Source organism: Pyrus communis, chromosome 1 (genome assembly GCF_963583255.1).
Source record: "Pyrus communis chromosome 1, drPyrComm1.1, whole genome shotgun sequence".
Taxonomy (NCBI): Eukaryota; Viridiplantae; Streptophyta; class Magnoliopsida; order Rosales; family Rosaceae; genus Pyrus; species Pyrus communis.
In genome coordinates, this window is record NC_084803.1 from 31,855,818 (window position 1) to 31,870,443 (window position 14,626).

Genomic DNA, 14,626 nt, shown 5'->3' on the forward strand with positions numbered 1-14,626 from the left:
AATACCTTTTCATTATCATCTACCTTACACCACAATTTCATATTTTCTCAACTACTTTCAATCACATTCCTTTCTTTCTCTCAAAGTTTCAATCCATCTTTTTTCAACAAAATGACTACTGATGCAGGTATGAATTGGTCGCTTCTTGAAGATGTTGCGTTGTGTACTAACTGGGTTGAAGTTACTCATAGTTCGCTTACGGGTAATGAGATGCAGTTGCAAGAAATGTGGAGTCTTATTCATACCAATTATCTTGAGAAAATTGGTGGGAAAAGAACCAAAGAATCGATGTCCAATCATTGGAAATTACTTAGCCAATTGTTTAGTACGTGGAGAGACGCCTTAGCACAAGCTAGTACTAATATTCGAAGTGAGGAAAATTACTCGGATCAAGTAACAATATATTATTTATTTGTTTGTACTATACCCAAATTTACATTATAATTATTTGTTTGTATTATTTATTTGTTACCTATTTACATTATAATTATTTGTTTGTATTATTTATTTGTTACCTATTTTCATTATAATTATTTCTTCTCCCGCATTGTGTAGGAACTTCAAGCACAAGCTTGGTACGGTGCCAAAACCAAAACCAAAAATAAATCATTCAACCGGTGGGAATGTTGGAATATTGTCAAAGATTATCCTAAATTTAGAGTTGTGCTTGTCGGTCCAGGAGTTTTCATGAACAGCACCTCTCTACACTCTACACCCGACCGTGGCTCGCATGTTCATGAAGATGATGCAGAAGAAGTGCCTGAAACGCCCCTCCTTGAACAAGCATCGGATTCGACCCGTTATCCAATTAGGCCTCAAGGTAAGAAGGCTTCAAAGAGAAAAGGGAGTGCTTCCAAGAATGATTATGCAAAGTACATAGAAGAACTTGCTCGCCAAGGTGAATTGACTTTGGTGAGGGAAATGGCGAAATATGAGGCTGATAAGGCTAGAGAGGACGCAAAAATTGCAGCTATTGAGAGAGAATTTTAGGCTAATGAGAGAGAAAGAGAGCTACTTAGGCAAGAAAGGGAACATGTTAGAGAAGAAAGACGGGCTCAACAAGATCGTGAGATTATGAACACGCCTTTAGAAGGGAAGTCTCCAAATTCTAAATTTTTTTGGAAGTCAGAGAAAGGGGACGTGGTGCGAAGGAGGCGTGCAAGAGAAGCGAGAGCAAGACAAGATGGTCCTAGCACCACAAGAGAAGGTCATCCTAGCACCACAAATTGGTTAAGTGATGATGAATGTAGTAGTTTTTGTAAATGGAGCCCATAATTTTCCAATCACTTTGGGTTGTAATTTATTATTTATTGAATATAGTACTTTATGTTGTTTCCAATTTATTGAATATTTATTCAAATGAATTTGGTAAGTTATTTATACTAAGAGAATATTTATTCAAATGACAAAAACACACCAAATAAAATTACATAAGCATACCGAATAATAAAAAAACTCACTAAAGCTGAACTAAAAAAATTACATAAACATACCAAATAATAAGACACACCAAATAAAATTACATAAACATACCAAATAATAAAAAACACACTAAATGAACTTAATTATCTTCAGCTTGTTTCAATGCCCACTGGTGCTCTATCAAGTCATTTTGCTGGGCACTGTGCATGTCTGGCATTTGAAATGCAGTATATTGTTGAATGACCCTTTCATTGTAACGTCCATCCCTTTGTAATGACTCATGTTGCACGAGCTCATCGATGGCGTCATGAGCACAATATATACGTGTTCTTGAATTGTTCATCATGTTTGGCTCATATTCATCAACGGCTTCATAATCGTACTCATCTTCCACAATCATGTTGTGAAGAATGATGCATGTTATCATGATGGATCGAAGCGACTCTACATCAAACAATCTGGCAGCACCCCTGACGATCGCCCAGCAAGCTTGGAGGATACCGAAACAACACTCCACATCCTTCCTGCACCCCTTTTAACAGCTTGCAAAGTGTTTTTCCTTTGCACTTTGCCGACGTGGCACTGTTTTGACAAATGTTGACCACCTTGGGTAAATGCCGTCAGCTAGGTAGTATGGTCCGTCGTACATACGTCTGTTGACCTCATACGTGACTTTTGGTGCCTTTCCTTGTAGGACATCGTTGAACACTAGGGATTGGGTAAGGATGTTGATGTCATTTTGAGCTCCTGGAACTCGAAAAAGGCGTGCCAAATCCATGTATCAAAAGATGCCACCGCCTCCAAAATGATACTTTTTGCTCCTTTTCTGTCCCCATAAGCGCCTTGCCATGCACTTGGATAGTTTTTCCACGTCCAGTGCATACAATCAATGCTTCCAATCATCCCCGGAAAACCACGCATTTCGGCCTTCTTTAGAAGCCTTTGCAAGTCCATGTTTATAGGTTTCCGGAGGTACTCTGCGGTGTAAATAGATTCGATTGCTCCGCAAAACCTCATAAGGGACTTAAGAATGGTTGATTTCCCCATCCTCGTTATCTTATCCACTTGGTCTGCAGATACTCCATATGCAAGCATCCGCAAGGCAGCAGTAATTTTTTGTTGAGGAAGGAGACCAATAGCACCAAAAGCATCATTCTTTTTGATAGGAGCATATTTATGCGACTTAAATGGCTTGTTCTCGTACATTTACGTTATGTTTCTTTAGTTATTTTAGTACTTTAAGCTATTTTCGTGTGTTTGTAGGTCCAAAGGGCTAAAGGAGCAAAAAGATGCATTTTGGAGACTTTTGGAGCACTTTTGGGCTAAGGACGGATAGCTTATGCTTGAAGCCAAAGTGTTGGACGAAATTGAAGACCTAATTGGAGCCAAAGTGTTGGAACCTTGTTCTCTTTAGTTTTAGGACATTTAAACCTTTCCTAATCCCAATCATGCCATGCATAACACACATCCATTCTAACACATTGTCATTGCACATGCATTTCCTTCATTAGTTAACCCACATGCACTTATCACTTATCATCACCACATATCATATCACTTAATCACTTATCACTTATCATCACCACTTAACCACTTATCATATCATAACCACATATCATATCACTTATCACTTATCACTTAACATATCATCCACCTACTTCACCTACAACATCCACCTACTTCACCTACAACATCCACCTACTTCACCTACAACATCCACTTCACCTACAACATCCACCTACTTCACCTACAACATCCACCTACTTCACCTACAAATGACATAGCCATATGTTCCCTCCACTACTCCTATAAATACCCTTGCATTCAATTCACATCACTCCATCATCTCATTCACAACACAACACCCCTCAAACACTTCCATTCTTCTCTTTGCCGTGAGTCCCCTTAGAATCCAAAACCATCTTTCCATTTCCACCACTTCCCAACCCTCCAAACCACTCCTCTACCATTTCCATAATCCCCCAAACCTCACCTTAGACCTTGTGCTACAACAACGAGGAAGATAAGAGGGCCTAAACGTTCATACAATTCAAGTTTGAGTTGTTGGAATGTTTAGGTGTTTCTTTGATTTCAAAGTTTAAATTCAATTCTCTTTGTTTTGTACGTATGAGGAATGGAAGAGAAGAGTGCCTAAACGTTCATACAATTCAAGTTTGAGTTGTTGGAATGTTTAGGTGTTTCTTTAATTTCAAAGTTATGAGGAAATAAACCCCCCTTTAGCTAGGGGGTGATTCGAAATAAATGTTTATACTTGCATTTTGATTTGATTACCTTTCGTTGGAATTTCATAAGTTTTGAATTCAATTTGTTTAACCGTTTGATTGATAACTTATTTATGAATGTTTATTAAGAATGCGCGCTTAATTTTCATGCATAAATATGACGCTAGAATATAAGTGAATTTCACCTAATCGTTATGAACTTATATTCACAAGTAGTGGAGGTTGCTTATAAACAATCGCGTTAAACGAATTCTTGGCATAAGTTTCATGCGTATTCCATAGTAACGAATGCCTCGTCAACACTTATAGTTTTCATAATGCTTAATGATCTTTGATTGTATCTTTATTGTGCTTTTCACGTAAAGGACTTTTGGAGAATGTGGTGAATTGCGTTGCGCTAACCCATCCAATTCATTAACTTAAGGAGAACTTGACGGTTAATTTAAGCGGACCTAATTAACCCGGGGCGTTGAGTTTCATAATTTATCGAAAGACCAACTGAGAATCAATCTTGTATGCAAGTGTAACATGTATGGAGATGAACCCCTTAGCTAGCATTCATCCATAAATTTCATATTTACATTCTGTCTAGTTTATTAACTTGTTTCGTTATTTCAATTTTCGTAAAAACCTCAATCCCCCTTTTGCTTTAATGTTCATTTTAGTTAGAATTCAATTTAGTTTGTGTTTTTAAAGCATTTTGAGTTTTTGGTTTGTCTTAGTGTTTTAAACTTTATTTTACATTTTTGAGTCAGTTTCCAAGAGATTTGCAATCCCTCCTAATCCCCGGTCCAGAACGATCCCTACTTATACTCATACTACAAATCGACAAAAAGAGGGTTTAATTTGTGTGCGTATAATTCTCGCATCAAATTTTGGCGTGTATTTACGTTATGTTTCTCTCGTTATTTTAGTCCTTTATGCTTCTTTTGTGTGTTTTCAGGTTCTAAGGGCCTAGGGAGCAAGTAAGTGCATTTTGAGGCCATTTGGAGCATTTTTGGGCATGGATTGGATAGCTTATCCATGGAGCCAAGAGGATGGACGAATTTGAAGGCCTTGTATGCACTTGAAGACACAAAACAATGGCCCTAACCCAATCACATAACACATTATGCCATACAAACCAACCTATTTTAGGCCCATTCTATGTACTTAAACCCTAGCCCTTTAAACTAGTTCATTTATCACTTATCAAACCATTCACTTATCACTCACCACATATCATTCACTTATCACTTAACATATCATTCATTTATTTCACTTCCATACTCCTCTTAATTCCACATGCATTCTCACACATGCACATCATTCACTCACATTTCCACCATTCATTCTTTATTCCTTTCCAAACATCTCACATGCATTTCTTCATTATTTCCTAACCCTACATGCATTATTTATTTCATCATTACACCACCATTCACACACACATGCACTTACTCTTTCACACACACATGCACTTACTCTTTCATCATTGCACCACCATTCACACACACATGCACTTAATCTTTCATCATTGCACCACCAATTCAACACATGCATTCACACACCAACAACCTAGCTCTTTTTCCATCATTATTTCATACACATGCACTCTCAATCATAACAACCACATTCACTCTTAAACAATCACCCACATATTCTCCCATTCCCCCTATAAATACCCTTGCATTCATTCATTCAAGCATCATCTCATTCACAACACAACACCCCTCAAACACTTCCATTCTTCTCTTTGCCGTGAGTCCCCTTAGAATCCAAAACCATCTTTCCATTTCCACCACTTCCCAACCCTCCAAACCACTCCTCTACCATTTCCATAATCCCCCAAACCTCACCTTAGACCTTGTGCTACAACAACGAGGAAGATAAGAGGGCCTAAACGTTCATACAATTCAAGTTTGAGTTGTTGGAATGTTTAGGTGTTTCTTTGATTTCAAAGTTTAAATTCAATTCTCTTTGTTTTGTACGTATGAGGAATGGAAGAGAAGAGTGCCTAAACGTTCATACAATTCAAGTTTGAGTTGTTGGAATGTTTAGGTGTTTCTTTAATTTCAAAGTTATGAGGAAATAAACCCCCCTTTAGCTAGGGGGTGATTCGAAATAAATGTTTATACTTGCATTTTGATTTGATTACCTTTCGTTGGAATTTCATAAGTTTTGAATTCAATTTGTTTAACCGTTTGATTGATAACTTATTTATGAATGTTTATTAAGAATGCGCGCTTAATTTTCATGCATAAATATGACGCTAGAATATAAGTGAATTTCACCTAATCGTTATGAACTTATATTCACAAGTAGTGGAGGTTGCTTATAAACAATCGCGTTAAACGAATTCTTGGCATAAGTTTCATGCGTATTCCATAGTAACGAATGCCTCGTCAACACTTATAGTTTTCATAATGCTTAATGATCTTTGATTGTATCTTTATTGTGCTTTTCACGTAAAGGACTTTTGGAGAATGTGGTGAATTGCGTTGCGCTAACCCATCCAATTCATTAACTTAAGGAGAACTTGACGGTTAATTTAAGCGGACCTAATTAACCCGGGGCGTTGAGTTTCATAATTTATCGAAAGACCAACTGAGAATCAATCTTGTATGCAAGTGTAACATGTATGGAGATGAACCCCTTAGCTAGCATTCATCCATAAATTTCATATTTACATTCTGTCTAGTTTATTAACTTGTTTCGTTATTTCAATTTTCGTAAAAACCTCAATCCCCCTTTTGCTTTAATGTTCATTTTAGTTAGAATTCAATTTAGTTTGTGTTTTTAAAGCATTTTGAGTTTTTGGTTTGTCTTAGTGTTTTAAACTTTAATTTTGCATTCTTTGAGTCTAGTTTAGTGTTTTAAACTTTATTTTACATTTTTGAGTCAGTTTCCAAGAGATTTGCAATCCCTCCTAATCCCCGGTCCAGAACGATCCCTACTTGTACTCATACTACAAATCGACAAAAAGAGGGTTTAATTTGTGTGCGTATAATTCTCGCATAAAATTTTGGCGCCGTTGCCGGGGATTAGCAACTTTGCTAATCCCTTAGTTCTTTTCTTTTTTTTTTGGTTTAGTTGTTTTCGTTTTAGTTTCTAACTTAGTGTTGTTTTCTTTGTTTGTTGTTACTTTTGATTTTTGATTTAGTTCTCTTTCTTTTTAGGTACTAGAGAAGTAAGATATGGATTTTGCTAGCATTCAAGCTCAATTGGCAAATCTTACTTCTAAATTGTCGCCGTATGCCGAAAGGACCACAATGCAGAGTGTCCCTACATTTGGTGCTTCGTATAGGCAAGGATTTCAAGCCAATCAATGTCCACAAAGAGATTGGAGGGATCATTCAAACTCTATATGGTGGGAAGATCAACAAGTTCAACGTGAAGCATATTGGCAACCATATGAGGAGTTCTATTCAAGACCTATGCAGCCACCACAACTTCATATGCAATATGCTCAATTAAATTCAAGTTCGCCAATAGATTATATTCAAATTCTTAATGAAATAAATTCTTTGGCGCAGGGGTCACAAAATCAAGCCAAGGAGGCTCAACAAGAAGCATATTGGCAACCATATGAGGAGTTCAATACAACACCTATCCAGCCACCACAACCTCCCCCACAACAATTCCAATCAAGTTCAAGTATGTCCATGGATAATGATAAAAATTTTCAATTACTAACCTCTTTGACGCAGGACGAACAAAATCAAGACAAGAAGTTGGGTAAATTGGACGAGCAATTTGGGCAGATTATGGAGTTCATGAAACAAATTCAAGAGCAAAGTGAACTTTCCAACTCAACTATTGAAAACTCGAAGGAAGATTTTGAAATCCATAATGCTATCACTTTGGGAAGTGCTATGGAGGTTGGAGCTGACCTAAAAATGTCCAAACATAGCCTAGAAGTGGATGAAGAGCTGCTAATTGAGGAGGAGGAAGAAGACATGCACACGGCAAGGGTAGAACAACCCTTGCCGCAGCCCCCTAAGCCCTCTAAACCACCCACCACCAGTAAGGACGTCCCAATTTCATGTTATTCTGATGTTATTCCACCCAATGTCCCTTTTCCTAGCAGGTTTTTGATTCCCAACCAAGAAGAGAGTAAAAAGGACATCGTGGAAGCCTTCCCAAAGGTGCAAAATGCTATTCAAATTCTTGGTGCAACACAGCAAGTTTTAGATGGTGTTGAATTCTTCAAAGGACTTTGTACACCAAGAAGAATGATTCAAGAGAAGGTAGTGGCTGGAGAAGATGTAGAAGGCATCAAAGAGGACAAATTTGAAACCACAATTCCCAAGGAAGTTGGATTTTATGACACGGGACAAGTCATAACTTTCGAAGGGGTGTTTATTCTGGAGTTCATTTTGGAGCACACAGGTAAGCCGCATCCCCGAATTTCAATTTTCTTTTATACTAACATGTGGTTAATGATTCAGGCACCCAATCTGGAATTTAAACTATTACCGGATCATTTCAAGTATCACCGCCCATTCAAAGATAAATTCCATGCCGTTTGATTTTATTTATGTTAAAAAAAAAAAAATAAATAAATAAAAATAAAAAAATTGAAAGAAAGATACTAAACATGGAGAAAGGTGGAGCTTCACAAAGGTTGTTTACGTGAAGCCCCACTACGAGGCGCAGAAGCGGAAGGCGCAGAAGCGGGAGGCATAGAAGCGGGAGGCATCGGAGCGGAAGCCATCGGAGCGGGAGGCATCGGAGCTAGAGCATTCCAGGCCTCAATACTTGGCCAAGCGCTGGATGACCCAGGAAAAAGGTGCCTCTGGAGATAAGACGCAAGCCTTTGACGGTCACTGTGAATTCGACCCTCAGATTCCTGCAGCTCATCAAGCTTCCTCTTCATCCCCGACGAATAGTTATTTGCAAGCACATGCAAACTTCTATTCTCGTACTTAAGCTGCTGGATCTCTTGCTTAAGTCTTTCCACCTCTGCCATCAACGATTCCACCTGACGGGAGCGGGCAAGCAGGCGTAGGCCCATGTTGGACACAGAGCTCGCACACTGAACACTAAGTGCGAGGGACTCTTGAACGGCCAACTCATCGGACCGTCCTGACAGCAGCCTACTATCTTTTGGAGTGAGGAGATTCTTAGCTACTATTGTAGCTGTTGTGGCGTCCTGCATCACAGAGTCTTCACCTGAAAGAGGACCGTTAGAAGATAAAAAAGAAGGGCGCCATACGTTACCTTGACGCGGCGCGCCCGTATCACTGCTAAGGCTCAATTCCAAGCTAAGGTTCGATGAGTTTGCCATTTTTTTTAAAGGTGTTCAAAGATAGGGGTTGATGGAGTAAATTTTCAAAGGGTCGGAGTCGATTTTCAAGAATGGGAGTTCTTCAGAGTGTGTTTGTTGTGGTGATCGATAGCTCTATAAGAAGCCAAGGCGACGCGTCCACCAATTCAAAAAGCCGGAATTTCCGGCGTAATCAAGGCGACGCGTTCTGACAAAGCTGAAAGCACGTGGAGGCCATCATCGCAACTACACATCTTTAGCCGACAAACGCAAAGTTCGGCGACGCTTTCTCTGCTTTTCAGAAAACACGTGCAGCTTTGTCAAAAGGAGCCGCATCTGCATTACCACGTGTCGTTCAGAAAGCGAAGGGGCGTCGTTCAGAAATCGAAGGGGCGCCTGCTCAGAAATCGAAGAGGCGTATTCAAAGATCGAAGAGGCGCCACTATTTCAAAAAGCCGGATTTGCGGGATCAAAACGTTTGTCGACAAGGGTAAAAAGTACCACCACTTGATATTATCTCTATATATGTCGACCTTCGTCTTTTATGGCAGGGCAAACCTGAAGAAAATGCCCAACTCTCCCTCACCTCTGAGGGCGCACTCCCAGCAAAGCCTTTCAAAATACTCAATTCTTTCTTCTTCCCCAAAGATGATACCAGATGCCTGGAGTACATATGACCCAGGAGGAAACGGCGGATTGAAGCATGTGCTGATTCATTCACCGCTTCTTCAAAGCAAAGGTATCTCATATCATCAAGGTCAAAAGCAAAAGTATCTCATATCATGCTCTTTCCCTGTCTTTTTCTTTGTCCTTGTTCTTACTCGCATGGCAAAGTAAAAGAAGCAATCAGCCGGCACTTGGAGTCAGTCTTCCGTTCTGGAGCCAACTGCCTGGAATCCATTCCTGATTGCTTACCTAGCGTTGCTCTCGAGTAGTCATCTTCAACGGTTGATACACTTCCAGAGAAGGGACCACTTCTGCAAAGGGGAGCGAGTAAGGCAAGTGAAAATGATACATTGAAGCATGTGGAGACAAACATAGGCTGAGTTATCCTCCAACCCTTTTCAATACGAATTGGAAAGATTGAACAAAGAAACAGACCAAAGGATAAGCTCAGACCTTCGGGGGAGACCAAATGAACCATCCTGCTGCCCAGTTCAAGAAGTAGCACAAAGGAAAATCAACGATGGGCAGAAACCAGTTCAAGAGTAAGCCTGTGGAATCACAAAGATCAAAAGCCTCAATGCAATTACCAAGGAGAAGATGGAATTTACACTCTATAACCAGATTTGCGTCTCTAAACTCTTCTTTTTGTTAATTACATTCTGCCATGTTTAGTATGTTTAGTGCTGTTTGTGTGTTTACTTATGTTTTGTGTGAATCTATGCTTAAAACATTGAGGACAATGTTTGATTTAAGTGTGGGGGGGTAACTAATGTTGTTAATGCAAATTCGTGGGATTTTATCACCCATAACTTCAAATGTTGTTCCTTGCTGTTTTAAGGTGTTTTTAAATTGTTTTAGAGTGTTTTAGTGTGTTTTGTTTTATAACTCCGAAAATCACATAAAAATTTGAAGAAAATGTTTTGAAAAGCCTAAAAAGAGTGTTTTAAGTCGTTTTTGTGTGTTTGTGTCTTAGGGTACTTTCCAACACAATGATTAGGATTTGGTTTGTAATTGCATGACTGTTAAAAAGAGTTATTAACATAGAGAAAAGTTTGATTTACTCTTGGTATATGCTTGGTTATGGTTATAATGTATGACTTCACATGCAATCATAAAAGAAAAAAAATTCGTTTTTGTAACATGCTTGAAGGAAGGAACTCAAACAAACGCTACAACCCTGAGAGACTTGAGCCTATAACGTTCTTTGGAGAGTATAATCTGTGATTTCTTGTTTTCTAAAGTCGTTGCATGATCTCATTATTCTTTGCTTGGTTACTACTTAGAAGGCGTTTCATCATATAGTTCCAAATGCTAGAACTCATGCCCATTTCATTCAAAGCATGTTATTGATTTGCATAACATATATCAAGATGAAGTTGTGTAGTTGCCACCATAGCCAAATAGCCTCGCTTCCCATATTTCGTATATGTTGTAAGTTTTACCCCCGTTGAGCCATGTTAACCCATGTTCTTTGTTAACCCACTTTATCTTCACCTAACCTAGAATATGACCGTCCTTACCCTTGTTCTTAAAAGATAGTGAGCATGACTTAATTGAATTCCTTTTGAGTTACATTATGAAAGAAAATAAGCTAAGTGTGGGGGAGAGAATGTTTAAGTGTTTTTGTTTTGAGATTCAAAAAAAAAAAAAAAAAAAAAAAAAAAAAAAAAAAAAAAAAAAAAAAAAAAAAGAGAAAAGAATAAGTGATTGAAGAAAGGTTCCAAAACACCAATTCTGGGCGTAAATTGTCTAAATTCTCCCTTTTTGTTCAAAAGTTGAGTTTTCATTCAAAAGTGAATTCTAAGTTGATTCAAATGCTTGCTCACTATTTCTTTAAGAACCTTTGTTTTCCATATCCCTTCTTTGTTATCCACATACCCCAAGCCCCGTTACAACCCTTGACTTCTATCTTGAGTGTTGTGTATTTCAATTTGTGGAGTTTGAACTTGGTATGAGCTTATGGTGTCACTGGTTCTTGCGTCTAAGTAGTAGCATTCCATTCATGAGATCATATCTAAACTTGATTATTAACTCCAGAATTTGCGTTCTTTGTGATACATATATGTGAGTGTCTTTTTCATGTTTACATCAATCTTCACACATATGACTAGATTAGGGTGTGTAGTTAGAAAATCTGAGTAAAAATTGAGTGCATATCTTGAAAGAAATTGAGCAAATTCTCTAAGGCATGTTACTACATTCAAAACATGGTTTTAAATGCTTAATTGTGAACTAGTATATGGTGACTATGATTAAGAATGTACTTAAGTGTGAAGATGACTAAAATCTGTGAGAATGATGATTTTTAACATGTCATGTGCATTGGAAATCCCTAAGACGGTTGTTGGAAGGTTTAGGTTGTGTTTTACGTGTTTAGTGTCGTTTTGTTTATTCGTTTTTATTCTGTTTTGCTCGAGGACTAGCAAAAGCTAAGTGTGGGGGTATTTGATAGGAGCATATTCATGCGACTTAAATGGCTTGTTCTCGTGTATTTACGTTATGTTTCTCTCGTTATTTTAGTCCTTTATGCTTCTTTTGTGTGTTTTCAGGTTCTAAGGGCCTAGGGAGCAAGTAAGTGCATTTTGAGGCCATTTGGAGCATTTTTGGGCATGGATTGGATAGCTTATCCATGGAGCCAAGAGGATGGACGAATTTGAAGGCCTTGTATGCACTTGAAGACACAAAACAATGGCCCTAACCCAATCACATAACACATTATGCCATACAAACCAACCTATTTTAGGCCCATTCTATGTACTTAAACCCTAGCCCTTTAAACTAGTTCATTTATCACTTATCAAACCATTCACTTATCACTCACCACATATCATTCACTTATCACTTAACATATCATTCATTTATTTCACTTCCATACTCCTCTTAATTCCACATGCATTCTCACACATGCACATCATTCACTCACATTTCCACCATTCATTCTTTATTCCTTTCCAAACATCTCACATGCATTTCTTCATTATTTCCTAACCCTACATGCATTATTTATTTCATCATTACACCACCATTCACACACACATGCACTTACTCTTTCACACACACATGCACTTACTCTTTCATCATTGCACCACCATTCACACACACATGCACTTAATCTTTCATCATTGCACCACCAATTCAACACATGCATTCACACACCAACAACCTAGCTCTTTTTCCATCATTATTTCATACACATGCACTCTCAATCATAACAACCACATTCACTCTTAAACAATCACCCACATATTCTCCCATTCCCCCTATAAATACCCTTGCATTCATTCATTCAAGCATCATCTCATTCACAACACAACACCCCTCAAACACTTCCATTCTTCTCTTTGCCGTGAGTCCCCTTAGAATCCAAAACCATCTTTCCATTTCCACCACTTCCCAACCCTCCAAACCACTCCTCTACCATTTCCATAATCCCCCAAACCTCACCTTAGACCTTGTGCTACAACAACGAGGAAGATAAGAGGGCCTAAACGTTCATACAATTCAAGTTTGAGTTGTTGGAATGTTTAGGTGTTTCTTTGATTTCAAAGTTTAAATTCAATTCTCTTTGTTTTGTACGTATGAGGAATGGAAGAGAAGAGTGCCTAAACGTTCATACAATTCAAGTTTGAGTTGTTGGAATGTTTAGGTGTTTCTTTAATTTCAAAGTTATGAGGAAATAAACCCCCCTTTAGCTAGGGGGTGATTCGAAATAAATGTTTATACTTGCATTTTGATTTGATTACCTTTCGTTGGAATTTCATAAGTTTTGAATTCAATTTGTTTAACCGTTTGATTGATAACTTATTTATGAATGTTTATTAAGAATGCGCGCTTAATTTTCATGCATAAATATGACGCTAGAATATAAGTGAATTTCACCTAATCGTTATGAACTTATATTCACAAGTAGTGGAGGTTGCTTATAAACAATCGCGTTAAACGAATTCTTGGCATAAGTTTCATGCGTATTCCATAGTAACGAATGCCTCGTCAACACTTATAGTTTTCATAATGCTTAATGATCTTTGATTGTATCTTTATTGTGCTTTTCACGTAAAGGACTTTTGGAGAATGTGGTGAATTGCGTTGCGCTAACCCATCCAATTCATTAACTTAAGGAGAACTTGACGGTTAATTTAAGCGGACCTAATTAACCCGGGGCGTTGAGTTTCATAATTTATCGAAAGACCAACTGAGAATCAATCTTGTATGCAAGTGTAACATGTATGGAGATGAACCCCTTAGCTAGCATTCATCCATAAATTTCATATTTACATTCTGTCTAGTTTATTAACTTGTTTCGTTATTTCAATTTTCGTAAAAACCTCAATCCCCCTTTTGCTTTAATGTTCATTTTAGTTAGAATTCAATTTAGTTTGTGTTTTTAAAGCATTTTGAGTTTTTGGTTTGTCTTAGTGTTTTAAACTTTAATTTTGCATTCTTTGAGTCTAGTTTAGTGTTTTAAACTTTATTTTACATTTTTGAGTCAGTTTCCAAGAGATTTGCAATCCCTCCTAATCCCCGGTCCAGAACGATCCCTACTTGTACTCATACTACAAATCGACAAAAAGAGGGTTTAATTTGTGTGCGTATAATTCTCGCATAACTTTTGCACAAAGTAAAAATCATGGTTGCAAACAGCAATCATGATTTTGTTGAACAAATGTCGTTCCATTCTAAAACGACGTCTAAAGTACGTATCAGGGAATGCACTATTACGGACAAAATAATCGTCCAAGAGTTCCGTACCTTGTCGTTGCCTGCTTCTATCAAGGTTTCCGGAATGGCTGGGCCTGCAAATCTAAGCCACAGCTTGGATGACTCGACGGGAATGTGAGGCTCTGCCCATTCTTGCTTCATCATCTCTCCTTCTACGTTCCTCATCCTCTTCCCTTTCATTTTTTGCCACCTAGAGATTGAACATTCCTTCTGATTGGTTAAACAATTCTTCCTCTTCTTGATCGAGTTCCCACATCATCCTTGAGGAAGGAAGCAGAAACTATGAATAATGATAGAGATTTTTGTGAAGAAGGAAGCAGAACCTATG